General features: G+C 43.9%; 1 long non-coding RNA gene across 1 annotated transcript; it reads right to left on the bottom strand.

The window, feature by feature from the left end:
- Positions 1–1,019: 1,019 nt before the first annotated feature.
- LOC110342228 lies at positions 1,020–5,860 on the bottom strand. Its single transcript, XR_002384255.2, has 2 exons — positions 5,770–5,860; positions 1,020–2,609 (listed from the first exon to the last, which is right to left on the bottom strand). It is a non-coding gene; the product is annotated as an uncharacterized LOC110342228 (long non-coding RNA).
- Between the last annotated feature and the right edge of the window lie 9,797 nt (positions 5,861–15,657).

Below are 15,657 nucleotides of genomic sequence, written 5' to 3'. Positions count from 1 at the left end.
AGATGGGAATTAGGACGTTGCTCATTCCAAACACACACACACACACAGGCACACACACTACACACATACCACACACACATACACATGCACACACACACACACACACACACACGCACACACGCACACACCCACATACATTCACACACACAGAGCCTTTTTGAAAAAATAACATGAACATATTACAAAAATAAAGATATGTAAAGAACAATTTAATTATTTCAGGAACAGGCTTTAGAATGGGGCAGAAAGCCAGGTCAAGGAGACTCAAAGACAAAACACAATAGAGGCTTGAAGGAGTTCTGAAATGAATTTAACATGCAAAATTAGTCAGAACCCAAAGGGAAATACTCAATTTCTTTGCCTTCAGCAAAAACAATTTACCAGCAGCTTAACGAAACTAATAGAGTGGTAACGGAGTCCTAAAGCAGTAAAAGACACTGATAATGAGGATTTGAAGACTCCACGAAACCTCACACTCAGAAGACACAAAGTGTTCGTTGCTCTTTTAGCAATGTCAAGTACTTCATAATGTTCCTTCTGTCTCACCCCCATAATAAAATCTTCAAACTTGGAGTATGGTGGAGCTCAGTTGGTAGAGAACTCGCCTCCCATGCACCAGGCCCTGGCTTTGGTCCCCTGCATGGCATAAAGCCCGGTGTGGTTGGTGTGCACGCCCGTGATCCCAACACTTGGAAGTGGAAACAGAAGGATCGGAAGTTCAAGGTCATCCTTGGCCACACCGCAGATCAAGGCTAAGACTCAGCGGGTAAAGTGTTCTCTGAGCCAACCAATCCCCAGAACTCATAGCGGGAGGATAGAACTACTGGCTCTGAAAGCTGTGCTCTGGTCTCCAGGTTCACACATGCCATAGAACCTGCACTGAGTCACATCACACACACACACACACACACACACACACACACATGCGTGCGCACACGCACACACTTTTTTTTTAAGTTTGAGATTACACTGGGCTACATGAAACCCAATCACAAAAGCAATTATCAAACTATTCCTGATCACACAAAAAGGCTAACTTTATTAGATTTGCCCTAATTACTTACATAAGACCTATTTTATAATAAAACATTAATATTTTGTGTAGCTTATAAAAATAAGAAAATCCCTCCCAGGACATGCATGAACAAGCTGTAAATGGTCTCACTCACACCTGTAAGCCCACTGCTCTAAGGGCAGAGACAGGAGGATCACTAGGTGTTGCTGACTGTCAACCAACCCCAAAACAAAAAACAATACAAATCGCTTACACCAGAAGCCACGTCCTGGACATTGGGTACCATCTATATACTTTAAAATCAAAAGGAAAGACTGTGAATGAGTGTCAGAAAATTGTTAAAAAAAAAAAAAGATAGGTATAATATTGTTGGTTGCTTTGGTTGTTTTTTGTCTTTGTTTCTTGATGAGATTCAGAGCATGGCACCCTCAGTTGTGATACCTTAGCGTATTGAATATTTAACCTAAAAGAAAATGAGAAAAAGAGAAGATAGAGGGTTGCTCTGACCTTCCCCAGGCCCTTCTCACCCAAAGGAGATCTTAAAGCTGAAGTGAGATATGAGGGCTCTCCAACAAGGAAGAAGGAATAGCCTTCTCTCCAAAGACAAGGACTCCAAGAATTAGGACAAAGAGGCCTGGCTGAGCTTCCCAGATTGTTTCCATCAGGTCACTGTCTGTCACTGTCTTTACTCCATCATAGTCTTCATCACCAAACATTCCTTGTCCTGTGACAGGGCTCAAAGCCTAACGGTTGCTTTAGCTGTTTTACAAGGGGGGACAGCACTTTGTTTTCCTTACAAAGCCTCTCTTGTCAAATATAATTTATATCAACTAATTTCATGGGTTTTATTATTATTATTAATTTGTTCTTTGTTAGTGGAACCTAAGCCATGGGTCTTAGAAGGATAAAGAAAAGATATATTCCCTCCTTTATGGCACCAGGTTTGACAGCTCTACTTCACTGTGACCCTGGCACTTCTGCAAAGCTTAAAATATTGACCAACTTAAAATACTAGTCTTTTAGCCAGGCGGTGGGGGCATACTCCTTTAATCCCAGTACTCAGGAGGCAGAGGCAGGAGGAGCTCTGTGAATGCAAGGCCAGCCTGGTCTACAAAGAGAGTTCCAGGACAGCCAGGGCTACACAGAAAATTTTGTGAGCACCAGTGCTAATGAGCCACACAGGGCCTCTCTGATTGGCTATTCAAACGTTAGCACTAAATGTTGATGTCGTTTGCCATGTTGAGGTTAAGAAATCAATGGTAAATCTCTACCCCATGACTGTAATGGTTGGTGCCTCACACCTTAGATCTCAGTACTCAAGGCAGAGGCAGAGATGGGTGGATCCTTCAGTTCAAGGCCAGCCATGGCTAAAACATTGAGACTGTGTCTCAAGAAATAAATCCATCCAGATTTCTTCCATATCTATACATTTTGGTGAATTTTTCTCTTTTGTAGATCTTCGAAGTCTCCAGGTTTGCATCCTGTCATCATCTTAGAGTATAGATCTCCAAACCAGGTGCTCTGGACAGAGTTCACACAGCATCAGTCCTATAGGAAGTCCATCTTTGTTTTCCACAGAAGCGACCAGCTATACCTGATTCAAAGAGCATAGGAAGATCAGTTGGGAGGATCCAGGAGAAGTTTGGGGAGGGAGAAATGTTATCAAAATATAATGTTTGAAAAAATTTAATAAAAAATTTTAAATTGACATTTCTAAAGCATACTCTCTGAAAGGCCTTAGTTATACATTTACTCAATCATTGCATGGTATGGTACCCAGGCATTTCCTTCTTTTTGTTTGTCTCTTCAAATCCTCAGACTGCCTTCTCTCCTGTCTCTTCCTGCCTTATATTCCTTTCTCTGTCCAGCCATATCACTCAGTCTCTACCTCCCTAGTGCTGGGGTTAAGGGCGTGTCACTCCCAAATGCTGGGGACAGTTGCCTTTGTGTGAGCTCGGTTTCTCTTTTAGACAGATTCAGGGCAGCCTTGAACTCAGAGATCTGTCGGCCTCTGCCTCCCAAGTGCTGGGATTAAATGCGTGTGTCAGCACTACCTGGTCTCTATGGCTAACTAGTGTGGCTAGCTTCAGGCAAGCTTTACTTGGTAGAGCATAAACAAGTATCACCACATTCTACTGTTGACCAGTCCAGTCTCATGAATTTCAGAAGTGAAAGGGACTATTGGGCATTTTAGGATTCAAAATTCTGGAAACAGATTTTGTGTTTTTATGTGTTGTGAGTTCGTGCGTTTGTGTTTGTGTGTGTGTGTGTGTGTGAGAGAGAGAGAGAGAGAGACAGAGAGAGAGAGAGACAGAGAGAGAGAGAGATCTGCATGTCTGTATTTCTTGTGATTTTTTTCTTATTCTGGTTTGTTTGTTTTCCTGTTGATTAAAAATGGGAGAAAGGAGGAGGCATAGAGTTGGATGAGGGGTGGGGAGTTGGGCAGGACCTGGAAGGAGATGGGAGGGGGTAAACCATGATCAGAATATATTATATGGAAAAAAATACTTTCAATAAGAAAAAAGCAAACATTAAAACCAAAATCCAGAAGCAGATTTAAGTTTGTGTTCCAAGGGAGGCAGGGGAGTGTAGCTAAGACTGAGCAGGAAAGGTTGATTTACCCCAAGAAGCTAATCATCCTTTTGTGGGGCAACTTCCCCTGCTGCTGAGAACAGGTGCAGTTTGACAGGAAAAAAATCACACACACTTAGTAGAAACACATACACTTAGTAGAAACATCCATGAAGCAAGGGTCCAGGAGCCCCTTTGTGGACATCTTTCACATCGGAACACAGACCACGCATAAGTGTCCTCACACAAAGCCAGCTGGGGAAGCAGTTTCATGTTGTGCTCATGCGGGTTTCCCTTTTGCCTCCATGTGTGTGACGGGCGCCTCTCAACGTCACAGAGTCCTGTGGCCTTTCCACACAGGGAGAGCAGACAACCCCTTCAGGGGTTCTGGGACCCGCTGCAGGGGACAAGCATACTGTGAGGCGGCAGTGGCTCTATTACTTGGCTGTTTTCTGAGATAATGAGGTGCCCATCTTTGAGGGCCAGTGTGTCCTGAACAGTTCTCACTTTTGAATCTCTCTATCTTGTCATCATTTGTCCTCGCACAGCTAAGCAGCACATTCGCTTTCCCGGTCTATTTACCCTCCAGGTTTCAGGATGTAAGGCTCGCAGTTCCCCAGACAGGAACTGATGACTCTGTCATGAAGCCAAACATACATACATGTGTGCGTGCGTGCGTGCATGCATGCATACACACATAAATGCATGCATACATACATGCATACACACATACATGCATGCATGCATGCATACAGTGCACTCTTTAAATCTTATTTTGAAAATCAGTTATATCGCAGGAGAAAAAAAACCAACAACCAAAACTGCCTTTGACTTCTGTGGCTGTGGTAGGAACTCTTGCGGTGACACATGTAAGATGTGAATCTAACTATATGAAGATTCCTCACTTGATAGCGTTGCCATCCTGACATCATGCTGACCCCGCCCCCCTGACAACTGGCAGGATAGCACACTGGCATTCAGGCAGATACTTGGACAGCTCAAAGGGCCCTGAGTTGCATGGCTGCCTAAGGACTCTGCAGGCATGTGCAAGCTTTCCCTTTTAAGCAAACACCTCACACCTGTTTCCCTCTTTCATTTCTGCTCCCAGTGGGCAGACAGCAACCCCTCCCCTCGTTCCCCCTCCCCAATAAACTCCACCGTGGGTTTTGAGGAGTTTTGCGGTTCGTTTTTCATTGCCTGCAGCTGCAGCAAACAACCGCAGATAGTAATCCCAGGAGTGGTGGGGACAGTTTAATGTGAAGCAGGATGAGGACCCGATGGGAAAGACCCGTGAGACGGTGCTCCGGAAAAGCAGGGATCTGAGCGGGTGCTCCTGCAAAGGCGGATGGGTATGTGTGTTCAAGGGTAATGACAGTAACGACCCTTTGTTAATTACGAGCTCATCACTTCTGCATGGCTGTGATCCGAGGCTGCAGAGATGGAGGCCGGGAATTCAAAGTCTGCAGACTCTCGAAGATACCTGGGGTCCCAGCGGGAGATATGCAAATCTGCTGACTGTAAAAACCGCTAGACGAAAAGCAGTTTTCTGCCTCACATGTCCTATATTCCGTTCTTCTCAAGCTAGTAATTTCCATGCTGTCAACACCCACAAGCAGTGACCGCAGTCTTCCCATGAGTTTAGCTACCTTTCAACAACCTAATTTTTTTGCAAGTAACCATCAAAAATACACACTATTCTTTTTTTATTTAAATTTAAATTAGAAACAAGGTTGCTTCACAAGTCAGTTCCAGGTCCCTCTCCGTTTCCCTCCCCTCCTCCCGTGCCCCCCCCATTATCTCCTCATTCCCCCAGGGAGGGTGAGGCCCTCCATGGGGGTGTCCATAGTCTGTCATTTCATATAGGGCAGGGCCTAGACCCTTCCCCAAGAGTTCAGGGTGAGAGTGCACCTCACATTGTTCTATGGGAGTCCAAAGTCCGTGTGTATACTTGGGATGGGTACTGATCTGCTGCCCAAGGCTCAATAGATTACCTAGGCCTCCTCACTGACACCCACATTCAGGGGGTCTTGATCAGTCCCATGCTGGATTCCCAGGCATCAGAAACAGCTGACCTGACAAGGGTTAGCTCTTGAAAAATACACACTATTCTAATACATCACGGTTATTGGAATACTGGGCCAGAGACCTGATCCTAGGGCTCCTAACACACCGGATTTACTGACCTGCAAATCAAGACTCCAGTCACAGCGGCAGTGGTCACAGAGAAAGGACCGTCACTCACCGTAGACATAGTGCTTTGTCTTTGAAGCACTGAGAGTAGCTGCAAGATTATATTGGGAAGGACAAGAGCTGAAGGCGAGTGTGCATTTTCTAAGACTTCCAGTCAAACTGGTCTCATGACCAGCTTATGTCTGGTTCCCTGGAGTCTGACTAACCCCCTGAGAGACCATTACTTACAGGGACACAGGGAAGCAGTTGGTGCCCATCATGAAATAATTGATTCAGCATGGGCACTAGCCTCTGCTTGGGACAAGGGGTGATGTTCCCACAAGGCTCCCTGCTGTAGGAATCTTGAAAATAATCCTGGTTGCTGTGGGGTGTGGGCGGGGGTGCCCTTGGAAGAGGAACAGGAGAAGTTAGGTAAATTTGGGACTAATGAACCCTCTTCTATTGCCGGTTTTAGAACCACATTCCTTAAATAATTAACGTGTCTTTGTGTGGAATGGAGCAGGCATTTGGACCGAAGCTCGAGGCAACAAAAGAGATGTGCCCTGTGAAGACATGGATGCCAAGCTCCCATCCTGCTTCCCTGCCGCCCCTCCCCACTTCAGTCGCAGGTGAGGGGTCAGCAGCAGCAGCAGCAGTGCAGCTGAAAGCAGAGGGCGGTCAGTTCTTCTTACAGTGCTTTCCTGTGGAAACCTCCTTATGTAGATCAGACTGCCCTCAAACTTGCAATCCCCTTGCCCCAGTCTCCTATGTAGTAGCCATTCTCACCACAACTCCCGGCCATAAAGTCTGGTGAGACAGTATTAATTGTCAACCCAGGAGAATCTAGCATCTCTTCATTAGAATAGAAAAAGCGAGGGTGCGTTTTACAAGGTTTATTACTCCTAGTCTTAGATAGGAGCTTAAGAGGGAGAGAAGGCAGAGCTACCGTAATATGAGACCGGTTTTCCTAGGAATGGGATGTCGCTGAGGTCAACACGTTGGCGTTAGCAAGGTTTTACTGTTTGGAACTATGGAGGGAGCATGAGGTGGTCGGTCAGTGTACTTGACCCGTTTGCAAAGGCCCAAGTGCCTCCCGTTTTCAGCTGCAGCAATCTCCAGCAAGGAATGCTCACTCTGGGGAAAAGGGACAAGGAAACACCCAAGCCAGATCTCTAGCCAGCAACCCAACACCTGCATTTATTGAATTATTTGAAGCAAGACTCACCAAGTTTGCCCAGGCTGGCCTTGAACACCCTCTGCAGCCCAAGCATGTCTTGAGTTTGTAGCCCTCTTTCCTGCCTCTGCCTGCTGACTAGCTGGGGTCACAGGCCTGTGCCTATAAACCTTTGATTTAAACACTGTTGGCATATTAACTTCTAGGCGAGAACAAAACAGCCAAGGAGGAAACAAGGGCATTACCAGCTCTTTCCAAAGAAAACATGTTCATTGGGGGTTCCTTCTGTAAACTGATAGCCACCTTCTCTCTCCACTTGTTATCAGCCGGAGGGAAAAAACCAAAACCAAAATGAAATCATACCTGGGAAAACCTGGTTCCCACTCCAAACACTTGCCCACACGAAAGGAAAAATACACCATTGTATACAAATGCAAAAGTAAAATTGCTTACAGCTTTGGCCAAACTTTCTTGTTTGGCCTGTTCACCCTCCCACCCCGCCCCCGACACTTCCCATAGCCTAGTTAAAACAAGGTCCAGGAAAAAGGACCACAAAGATTTACTCTGTGCTCAAGTTACTGGAGCTGGGAGACAGTCTTTCTCATTCTCACTACGGTGTTTCCTGAAGTCACCTTTATTCCAAGGGCCTTACTTTAGAATTACAAATGTACCACTGCATCCAGTCCCCCCCGTGCATTTCCAGAACAAAGGGAGGGTTCTCTAGTGTCGTTCCTATCGGGCTTTTGGGGACAGAGGAGTCTTACTTGCTCCTGAGAAAAGCAGGATTGATGTTCATAACCCAGAGCTCCTTCTGACCCCGCGTGTTCTACAGGTCCCTTTTTGATTCTACGTTTCATTACTTTCTCCATCCCACTCTCCCATTCCCCACCCCCATGATCCCTTTTCCTCTTTTGGGTGGGGCCTCTAATTGGCCCCAAATCAGCTATTCTAAATCCCTGTGGGAGAGAAATGAGTCATTAACAACTTAATGACTGCAGCCTGGAGAGGTAAATCCTTCCTGTTACACAAAGGAAAAACCTATTGAGGCCCAACAATTCCCTGCTAGGACCTACTCCAGAGCATTTTAAAGATGCAAGTAAGGCTGTTACAATAGTAACAACTTTATCAAGAACCAGCCCTCCAAACTTCCCCCAGTCTCTTCTATTTGGTTCCTCTCTCCGGAGGAACAACTACCTTCCCTGAAGTCGGTTCATTGCAACAGTTTAGGAAAAGCTGCCCCAAATTATCTTCTTTGTCCAAATTTTCTTCTTTGAAAACATTACAGCAAATCAAGGATGGTTTTTATTTTTTCAAAGCATACCAACGTATTGTTTTTTCTATCTGACAATATTATCACTTAACAAAAACTATTGGCTTAGTTGTGTAGGGAAGCAAAAATCACTGTGTAAGAAGGCCATCTCCACTACAGGTGGTTTGAACCTGTAGTCCCGGATGCTTGGGAAGTTGAGGCCAAGCTTGCAACCTTGTGGGCTGTAGGGTGATTTCAAGGTCGTCCCAAACAACTTAGAAAAAGCCATTCTTAAAATCAAAAAGTGCCCCAGAGATATAAGCATAGGGCGATAGAGCATTTCCCTGGACTTGGGAGGGAAAATGAAATAGCATGGTAAACTGGTGCTGGTAAGTTTAACTGAAATCGGTTGTAATTGCTCTCAACACACACACACACACACACACACACACACACACACACACACACACACACACGCAAGCGCGCGTATACATGCGCATCCCATTTTGGTAGACAATTGATGCCTGGGATAATGAGGGTTCCTAGTCTCATTAATGAAAAAGAATTGAAGAACAGACTCAAATGGCAGCTCCACAGCAGCTTAACTAGAAGTTACAAAGACAAACTTTACAGAAGGCAAGCTGTAAATCTCACATTCCTAGTCAAGTCGGTACGGAGGGTAAGCCATGTGACTCACAAGAGCTATGTGGCAGGAGCAGGGGCAGCTTTGGAGAAAAATTAAGGAAGTCCAAGTTGCCAGGTGAAGCACCCTGAGGCTCTGGGCAGTGTCCAAAGGAGGGAGGCAGCAGAGAAGAAGTTATGCCTTTTTCCCATCCAAGTACAAGTGAGGTCTTGGTTAGCTCTCTGGATCCAACAAGATCCGGCATGTTCAGGGTGGTGGGGCCATATGTGGACCAGTGATGCCTTTGTGAAAGGTGATGGACCTGATAGAACCTCCTGGGAGCTCCCCGGGACCAGAGGGCAGCGGTTATTGGAAAGTAAATTCATTATCTCCTACAAGAGGGAGGCCTTCTGTCTCTTTAGACTCCTGGGGTGGTTTGAATGAGAATGCCCCCATGTGCTCATCTGTCTGCTGGAACTGTTTGGGAAGGATCAGGAGGTATGGCCTTGTTAGAGGAGCTCACTAATCCATTTCACAAGAACATTAGTTCACTTGCTCAAAATCTTCTAATTTAAGTTCAATTGCCCTAACATATAGAGTATACTACACTCTCAAAGTGTCTGCTTCTCAGTAGCTTTACATTCTAGACAACGGAATGTTATGTTGGGAGATGGTTTATACACAACCTTGAACAGAGCATGTCCAGAAAAAAAGCCCATCATATTTTTACCCTGGAAATATGGCCTTACACGGACATGCTCAAAAATGAACACCTTTGTAGAAATGAAGGCTAAATACCCATCTCCCACCCTGTACAAGGAAATGAATTCAACATTATTCAAATGCCTTAGTATTATACCTGGACCCTTGAAACAGCTAACGGGAAACATTTCAAGGTATATGCATAGACAAGGACTCCCTGCAAAAGATTCTATTCTAACACCCAGGAAATAATACCAAGAATTGACAACAAGTCAGGTATGGTGGTGCACGCCTTTAGCCCCAGCACTGGGGAGGCAGAGGCAGGCGGATCTCTGTGAGTTCGAGGCCAGCCTGGTCTACAGAGCAAGTTCCAGGACAGCCAGAGCTGCACAGAGTGGCAAGTGGTGTCATATTGAAGGGACCAGCGCCTGGCTTTAGTAGCCATGCCGGGCTGACACATGCTTGCCTGATCTTGCCCCTCCTGCCCTGGTCACTAGGAGGTCAGATGCCTTCCTCATGGCAAGGAACCAATCAGAAGTTAGCTGGCAGGTGTGGGCTTTACGGCTCTGGGTGCGATTTACCGTACCAGTGCACAACAGTGATACACAGAGCATAGCAACTGCCCTGGGAGGACCTATAGGCCATAACAACCAGTTGACCAATCAACACAAGGCAGGTGGTTCAAGCCCAAAAGCACCCCAATCCTGAGACTGTTGCAAACTCCTAATACTCCCCTTATGCTACCCTGCCTTGCGGCTCCCCTGGGTCCTTCTCCAAGCATCCGCAGCGACGAACAGACGAAGGACCCCAGCTAATGGAGTTAGCTCATTAAACAACAATAAATAACTCTTTGCTTTTGTGTCGAAATGGGCCTCTTGGTGACTTTGGGATTTCAGAATTCAGGCACAAACAATATGAAAATAATACCCTTCTGTACTGCAAATGAAACCGTTCCTTACCAGGGTGAGCGGAAGCTGCTAAGGAATGGGAGAAAATCTTTGCCTGCTACTTATTCAGTGGGGATTAACAACCAGAATACACGAAGAATTTAAAAACTAAACATCATCAAAAAGAATAAATAACCCAGTCAGTAAATGGGAGGATAAGCTGAACAGTTTTTGTTTGTTTGTTTGTTTGTTTTACGAGACAGTGTTTCTCTGTATTGTTTTCGAGGCTGTCAGTCCAGCCTGGCCTGGAACTCACAGAGATCCGCCTGCCTCTGCCTCCCGAGTGCTGGGATTAAAGGCGTGCGACACCACGGCCCGGCTGAACAGACAGTTCTTAAAGAAAGAAATACAAATGGCTAGTAAGCACACAGAACTTTTCTCCACCATCCTTAGCTATCAGAGATACAAATCAAAACTACATTCAGAAGTTATGTAGCCCCAATCAGCATGGTTCTTCTCAAGAAAAACAAAAACAAAAGCAAAAAAAAAAAAACAGTGTGGGCAAGAGTGTGTGTGTGTGTGTGTGTGTGGGAGAGGGAGAGAGAGAGAGAGAGAGAGAGAGAGAGAGAGAGAGAGAGAGAGAGAGAGAGAGAGAGAGAGAGAGAGAGAGAGAGTCTATGCACCGTTGGTGGGAAAGTTACAGCAGCTGCTACAGAAGCCAGCATGGAAGTTTCTGAACAAAGCTACATCTATAACTTTCCACATTACTGCACTATAAACCACACCCAGGCATACACTCAAAGAAATCTAAGTCAGCCTGGCACAGATACACCTGTGTATCCATGGTTATTGCAGAGTTATTCATAACAGATACAGTATGGAATCAGTCTAAATGTCCACAAGTGATAATACATAGAGAGAAAGAGGATGGAGTTCTATTCCACCATAAAGAAAAACAAAATTATGTTACGTATGAAAACATGCATGTAGTTAGGAGTCATCATGTTTACTGGAATAAGTCAGATTCACAAAGATACAATTGCATAGTTTCTCCCGTATGCAAAAATCTATATTTCGATAAAAAAAGGCTCGATGATACATTTGGGAAGATGAATGGGGAGCAGTGGGAGAGAAGATGGGGAATGGGAAAGGGAAGTGAAGGAGTAAATATTACCTTTATATATTATATATTTGCATAACAGTGCAATAATGGAAGCCATTACTTTTAAATAAATTTTTAATTCTGATTATAACTAATCATTTCCCCTTTCCCTTTCCTAATTCTTTCATACTCCCTCTCTCTCTCTTAAATTCATGCCCTCTTTTTTTTCGTTAAACGTTATTAGATGCATATATGTATAAATATAGCCTGTTCGGTCCATAGAATGTTACTTACACTCATGTTTTTGGGGCTGACCATCTGGTACTGGATAGTCAACTGCTTGCTCTTCCACAGACTTCCTCCTACTCTCAGCCTTCCTTGGTTATTTGTAGTTGTTTGGGTGGGACCGAGGCCTCCTGGGATTTCCCTCGCCCACAGTAGTGTTGTCTGTTCAGCTCACCTTTGGGCCTTGATGTTGGTTCAGACATTTTTAGGAGATGCAATCTCACAGCAAACTCTTGATCCTCTGGCTCTTACAATCTTTCCACCCCATCGACTTTTCCTATTTCATTATTGTCATAGATTTCAGTACTTCCAAAAGAGAAGCAGCTAAATTTTTCTTCAATGTCTTGCCACAACATCTTGACCTTTACAGGAAAAAAAATCCTCCTTTTATTAAATTCTCCCTTCTCTTCCCACCCTCTAAACTCTCCTAAGTACCCCTTCCTGCTTTCCTTCAAATTCATGCCCTCTTTTTTTTCATTAATTGTTGTTGCACGTACGTATGTATCTGCATATAGATATATATTCCTAAATACAACCTGTTCAGTCCACAGAATGTATGCTTTCAGGGCTGACTGTTGTGGGATTTCGATCTGTTTAGCCAATGACTTTTGGGGCAGCAAGCCCTGGGGCATAGGTAGTCTTGTCTGCTGTGTGACAACTGATAAACTGAGGGGGAGTCTTTCTCTCTCTGTTGTGTGGCCAGAGCAGATCACATGACTTGCTCTTCACCCCAGGACATAACAACTTGACGAAGGAAGGCAGCTGGAACAGCCGTTCCTGTTCTGTATCATTGACTGTTTACCCCTGCTTTGTACCTAAATAAGTTCCTGAGAACCTTTACCAGACTCCCGTGGATTCTCTCTAAACTGACCGTTTGGCACTGGACACCCAACTGGTTCTCTCCTCCCTGGAGAGGGCCGCCCCTTCTGCTCCCAGTTTCCCCAGCCTTCCCTGGACGGAGAAGCCCACGAGGTCTTGACCCTACACAAAGCCATTGTCTGCTTGCTTCTTGCGCTTATTTACGTTTGTGTAGGTGAGCATTGCGCTTTCCTTACTGAGGCTTTCTCAAGCGTGTAGACGAGTTCAAGGCCATCCCTGAGTCCAGCGCTGACAATATCCCAGTTATGCTATGCTTCCTTTGCTGCTGCTATTTGCGGAAAGTGATTTGTAGGAAGAATCTTCTGCAAAGCACCCGTATTTTCAGAAAAATAAGATACTTTTTTTTACGATGTAAAGTCAGATTTTTTTGTCTCTGCTAGCAATAAAACAAGATATTGTATATTCAAATTTCCCTGAGAATATTTTGAATATTTATTTCATAGCACACACTTTATTATTTTTATAACTTTCATATTGCTTACCTAAATATAATCTTAAATGCTCGGTTTTTGTTTTATTTTTTTATTTTTTAAATAGAAAAGAGCTTCAAAATGCAAAAAATGTTTCTAAGGGCACAGTTGCATGTGCTAAACCTACTAACCACCAGGTGTCACTCTTGCTTCAGGCTTAGCCGGAAAATGGAAAAGAAAGACTGCATCTTCACATGATGAAACATCTTTATCAGCAGGGAAGATTTATATCTTGTAATTAAGCAATAAGACACTAAATGGAATTCATTTTTATAGTAGGAAAGCAGAAACTCCTGCTCCATTAGCTTTAGTTACAAAAAGACATGGTAATTGTCTAAAACATGGGTTTTCAAGAATGGAGGAATTATTGCACGGGGCTTAACATGTTAATAACATCCTGGCTTTACTAAACGTCTCCGCACAGTGGTTGCTTCATAACTTTAGCTTATAAAATTACATTTATGATGGAAATTTGATGTATCGTTTTCCCATAAGTTTTGTCAGAGCTATTGAAATTAAATGTCAGTGACACATAATTAGAAACTGTTGTAAGTCCCTTTAAGTCTTCCTACAAAACAAACACAAGTGTTAACTCTTTTTAGTTTACGTCTTCCCAAAGGTATACAAGGCAATAGGATTTCTAATACTATGCAAAAGATAGTGAGGATTTTTTCTTGAAATACTCAGTGTGCCATACTGAATTTCAATTTAATTTGTAGCCCTTATTTGGTGATACCACTCACTGCTTAAAATGCTTTCAGATGTCATAGTTAACTAATTCTTTCTGAGAAGTGTAAGGGGAGCACCTGGCACTTTGGCTCCAGACAAATGGAGTCTTAGGAATCTAACTACACTGGTTATAATTTTCCACACCATGAAGGACTGCGCCATCAAATAAGTTTCTATATACCAAGAAAAATTTTTGCAAAAATTGTGAAAACCAGGTATTAATAGAATACACAGTAATTTAGCGATTTTGGAACTGTTTTTGCAAACTTGGCTACCTATCAGAAAGTTCCAGGATTGTTAGGGAAGGTAATCATGTTCACAGTTGAAGGTACGTGAGTCCTATGCTTAATACAGGAGCAATGAGTGATCATATGCTCAACTTAATAGATTTATAGGGCCCTCTTCAAGGTTATATAAGGAGTAACTGTTAGCATTCAGGCATCTGTACTGGCCTGCCCTTGGGGTTCTGACAGGACACGCCCTCAGCTGCAGCCACTAAGAGCACCACCTGTGTACATTCACTGTGTTCCCTTTTAAAAAGGGCCCTGCCCACCTCCCATCCCCCTCTCTGTCTGTTTCTCTCTCTCTCTCTCTCTCTCTCTCTCTCTCTCTCTCTCTCTCTCTCTCTCTCTCTCTCTCTCTCTCTCTCTGTGGCCCTCTTTCCTCTCTCCTGCTGCTCTCATCTCTGGAGGCCAGTGTCATCCCTTTTCCCTTTCCCCCTAATAAAACCCCCTCTGCTTGAACTCTGTTGCATGGCATGGTTTCCCATGGGATCAGAAACTCCTCCCCCTGTAGACTGGGTGCTACATATGCTAAGATCTCTGTGTGCAAGCAACTAGTGCTTGCATATGATTCCTACAAAAGTCCAAGCAAGGCAGCTTTCTCCCCTTGGATGTAAGCTGGTTGTAGGGACTTGCTTGGTGATAGAATGCAGTTCATATGACATTTGGGGACTTTAATGAAGTTTGTAGGTTCAACTCAAGTCCCGGGTGTGCTCTTACTCCTGTTTGTCATGCTGGACACAGCCCTGTGGAGAGAGCTGACTCCCACTCAAACTTTCATCTGGGTTTCTAGACGACAGCTAACTCCAGCTTTTTGGTCAAATAAGTGGGTAACTTTGGGAGTTGATTATCAAGATCCACTTCTATCACACGATCCAAATGGCAGGCTTGTGGGAGCAAAATCCTTTTTCCTATGGTTCCTAAGATGCAACTGCATTTGTCGATCTCCCGAGCTTGAACTCACCTTCACAGACACCTCCTTATCTCATGATGTACTCCCAGAATTTGGACACCATCCCAAGCATAGTCATGACAAAACAGATTTACCAAACTACTTAATGATTTAGATAAAGTGTGTGAAAAATGTTTCACCTATTGCAGAGAAGCTTATTACATAGTCCCAGAAGATCCTTCCTGGCAACACTATATAAACCAATTTTTCTTATTTTGTGCAGACTTTAATTTAAAACACTTGTTCCAAACAAGTTAGCTTGTCTTATTCTTTTTGGCTATTTTGAGGGTTGTACTTGAAGTTGGTGTTTTCCATTTTTCCCTCTTATGATTCAATTTGGGAACTGATTAATAGCATTCCATTAAAAAAAAACAGCCGAGGCCTCACTAATCTGAAATCATCAAAAGTAGAGTTCTCTCTCCTAATATTTCATGTTTTGAATATAATCAACTGTTTATATGGAAATGGAGAAATGCAATGAGCCTCAAACGGTTGTTAAAATGGAAAACATTAGAAATAAGAGACTCTCGAGGCTCAGAACTGGTCCGGTTTCAAGGAGTTTTTGTTTTT

The sequence above is a fragment of the Mesocricetus auratus genome, unplaced genomic scaffold (assembly GCF_017639785.1).
Source record: "Mesocricetus auratus isolate SY011 unplaced genomic scaffold, BCM_Maur_2.0 Super-Scaffold_100010, whole genome shotgun sequence".
Classification (NCBI taxonomy): domain Eukaryota; kingdom Metazoa; phylum Chordata; class Mammalia; order Rodentia; family Cricetidae; genus Mesocricetus; species Mesocricetus auratus.
Note: the sequence above shows the minus strand (reverse complement) of the source record. Positions and strands in the feature narration are given on the sequence as shown.